The sequence below is a fragment of the Tarenaya hassleriana genome, unplaced genomic scaffold, assembly GCF_000463585.1.
Source record: "Tarenaya hassleriana unplaced genomic scaffold, ASM46358v1 Cleome18, whole genome shotgun sequence".
NCBI lineage: Eukaryota > Viridiplantae > Streptophyta > Magnoliopsida > Brassicales > Cleomaceae > Tarenaya > Tarenaya hassleriana.
The window spans coordinates 1,847,303-1,851,279 of NW_010965216.1; the positions used below are offsets into that span (position 1 = coordinate 1,847,303).

At 33.8% G+C, this 3,977-nt stretch overlaps 1 long non-coding RNA gene across 4 annotated transcripts; it reads right to left on the reverse strand.

Annotated features, from left to right (window-relative positions):
- Nucleotides 1-201: 201 nt before the first annotated feature.
- Nucleotides 202-2,981, reverse strand: LOC104810493. 4 transcript variants are annotated; one of them, XR_771307.2, is made up of 4 exons: nt 2,835-2,973; nt 2,134-2,415; nt 692-1,984; nt 203-482 (listed from the first exon to the last, which is right to left on the reverse strand). It is a non-coding gene; the product is annotated as an uncharacterized LOC104810493 (long non-coding RNA). The 4 variants fall into 4 exon arrangements; XR_771308.2 differs by having other exon boundaries at nt 202-1,984; nt 2,134-2,562; nt 2,835-2,981; XR_771309.2 differs by having other exon boundaries at nt 202-1,984; nt 2,134-2,443; nt 2,835-2,974.
- Between the last annotated feature and the right edge of the window lie 996 nt (nt 2,982-3,977).

The following is a 3,977-nucleotide window of genomic DNA, read 5'->3' on the forward strand; positions in this document are numbered from 1 at the left end:
CAAAAAGAGACGATACTGTCGTAGAAAAATTGTGATGGAACAAGTACAGATACATTCTGTCAAAAAACTAATTTCTTTATAAAAAATTATTTTTAAACTTAGAATTTGTAAAATAATTATATTATAATATAAATAGTTACAAAAATATTAAAATAAATATTTAAAAAGTTTAATTTAAATAAAATTTACTTAAAAAGTAATTATTATATCAAAATACATAAAAGTGTTTATGAAAATACAACAAATAAAATTACACCAAATAATTATCGGGGTTCTCGGATCCGTATTCCTGCTCCCCAGAGGCTCCTGAAGGTCCGACACCACGCTCGATTGCTGGCTGAACCAAGTCTTGCTCTGAAGCATTGGCTGACGATGGATGTATAGGAAGCATACGCTACAATAACTCCTCGTAACGAGTAATCTGTGCCTCACCTTCCTCAAGCCTCGCCATAGATGCGACACTTAGCATCTGGCTAGACAACCTACATAATATAATACATATTAATTGCAACAGCATGTGCGAGAAACACAAACAAGGAATGACTCCTGATGAGCTTCTGGTAAGGAGTATAGGGATGAATCAAACGCACCGAAATGAGAGAGATCCGAGGACTATATAGGTATGGGACTACACAGTCAAAAATAACTTAAAGAAATTGATTGAACTACTCGTAACAACAAGATCATCTACCTTTTCGGTTGTCCCATCTCGAAAGAATTCTAAAGTTAAGCGTGCTCGCTTTGGAGTAGTTGTTGGATCGCGCAGAATCCTCGCTCACCAGTTCAAAACAATTTTGAACGACCCACGGACCATCATGCTTTGATGAAGAACTTCAAGAACGAAAACTAACCTTTGAATCCTTGGATTCTTAATCCGATTGCAAGGTAGTTAATCATAGCCAAGGTGTTGAAGATGCCAGCACCCTCTTGAGCAGTCCACACTTTTGGTTTCCTACACTTGGAAACTTATTTGCTAGAGTTTGGAGAGATCAAATCTCTTATTACCGCCCCCAATTCAACTACCGTAGCGAGAACTCGAACCACGTCTACATCAAATTCATTATAAACCCTAAAATACATACACATACATACTTACTTCCAGGATATATACATATACATACAAACACATACATGCATACAAACACAGTCATATATAAACATCAGAACCGTGAAAAGGCATATTCTAAACTAAGAAAAATTTCATTCTTAACATCAAATATGGACAACATAACTTTTTGCTCCCAATAAATTAACTCTCTTTTTGTTAAAAATTGTATAAACTTTGTAATCATCCTTTAAATTGAACGGACACATTACATGATGAATGGACCAATTATTTCATACATTAATTTTCTTGACCAAAATATATCATTTCTACTAGTTAAGATTGTTTTGAATATTTTTGGATTGTGGATGAGTCAAATTTATATGCTATAAAACTCATTGAGATGAACAATGTAACAAAATTTCATTGCAAAACTCATTACAATTTAAGAAATAAAGACTGCGGCTTTAGCTAACCCTCAATGCATCAAATCTAATGCCTATTAGTAGCAGCAGAAACCAGCAAGATTACAGAATAAATCTCATTTTAAAGATCTAATTGTTACCATCATCTTTAAGAATCAGAAGAGATACCAACAAATGATAAGACACCAATCTTGGAAGAAGAAAAAAACCAAGTACTGTGAAAGATATGGTTTAAGAGCCACCTCATGTTCTGATGCCTCGCTGAGAGCTGTCTGATCATGCAGTATCCATGGTCGGCTCTTTAGGCAACTTTCCCCATCATCAGGGAGATTGGTTCTTTCTTTTTCACGCGATACTTGCTTCAACACAAACGATGTTTTTGACACAAAACCTGGTGGAGTTGAGAGTTTCTCCATTTTTTTTACGGCAAGATATTTTGAGAAAAGAATGTACGGTGAAATGGAAACAAATTGATCTCCGGTTATATAATATGATCAAGGGACCTAAATATTTCCTGCAAAAAAAAAAGAGTGAAATGTCTGATGTTAAGCATATTGGAGTCAATTTTTTTATAAAAAAAAACCCCAGCAATTTCAGAACAATAGGGAAATTTGGAATGGGAAAGAACCCTAAAAAGGAAAACGAGAAGACAACTAAACATACCCAGATTAAAGAGAAGCGCCCAAGATTTCAGACAAAACCCTTCTGCGAATTTTGAATGGAAGGGTTAGAGGAATAATTATATAAAGCTTTCATCTGGAACTCCAAGGGTCTCCTTGGTTAATATCGAAGCGACACATTGTGTTGCAGCTTTCCGACTTCCGTGCTCCATTGCTGCCACTGATAATTCCTACTTTTTTAAATGAATCTTTGCCACTCGATTTCATCTTGGCCGCCATGGCAGCCGACCTCAAATTCTTCTTACCCATTGTAGCATGATGAACTCTGACGCCAAGCGCATCAAAAGCAACAGCTATGATTACCAATCAATATAGACAAGACATGAACTTTGTCCCACTCGTCCAAATTAGAACACAGAACTGAGTCTGAGAGCACAGAAACCCAACGAATCGACAATCGAGTGGTCTTAACCTAACCAAACAAAAAATCGCAAAGACCCAAAATAATATCGATGAAGCATACCCAGTAGAAAAATTCAAGTTGATCCGAAGAAATTTTCATGGGACTATACAACTCAAATCAGATACGTGATACCTGGAACTTTAAACTGATTATTCAGACAAGAACTAGACAACTCAAGTTGATTCGAAGAAATTTCCATGAATCTCAGATTTGCTCCCACTAAGTTGGGAAACAGAGACAAGAAACGACAAACGAGGAGGACGATGAGATGGAGATCTTACCGGCGATGAGCCTCTCCGGAGATGAAGAACCTCCGCGACGGTAACGGCGACGGCGACAACCCTAGTCGTGACAAATTTACTTTCATCATTTGTTTTTAATAATTCTGTTAATTGTTGTGTTATTGTACTTAAGTCCTCCAATATTTTATAACCTTTTTTCACGGACGCAAATTTTGAATATGATCAAACTTGGTTTTACACAGTATTTCTTCCCCTTGAAGCGTTTGATTTTTCATTTATAACGATAAAATTGTATTTTTAAAATTCTACTTTTTTTTTCATTTTATTATTAATGCCGTGTCTATTTTATACTTCTATTTAAAATTTTAAATTCAGAATATATTAATAGGATATGTATATCTTTTTATCGAATTAATATACAAAGTTTGATTATCCAACAAGATTAAAGTAGTATTTTTTAAAAAAAAAATTGTTCATTGAGATGTATATAAATATTTCTTTCGGGGGGATTATGTGTAGATATTTGTGCAATAATCACAATCACAATATGTCATTATATTTAGTTTGTCTTATAAATATTTAAATAAGCTTGTCCTTCTCTATCATCATTGCTAACCCCGGAATTTGTTTATTCATTTAAGATTTTTCCTGTTGCACTCGTGCTTTCCAAACAAAATATTATTAGGATTCTTGATTAGACATACATATATATGTCTATATATATATTTTATATATATATTAGTGTATATACTATATGTTGCTGTTGGTTTATATATATGAATATTATATGAACCAAACTCATAATCCTAAAAAAGTGATGCAGTTATGGAACATACCTCAAGTTTTAGTATGATTTGGTCGTACGCCACTCTATTTAATCACATGGGGAATTTCAGCTCGAAAGATATGTAATAATGTAATCAAGATTTATTAATTCATAATTATGATTCTCCAGACATAATATTCTCCCCGGAAAATGTAATAATCAACACTCTTCCTGTAATTCCAATGTGTGTGTGTGTGTGTATATATACACACACACGATGATTATGCAATTAGTAACATGGGCATAACCCCTCTCTTCAGTTGGTCGAAGAGTCTATTGGTGTTTGAAAATCTATATATATATATATATATATGTATGTATATATATATATATATTAGTTGTTAGATTTTACAGTC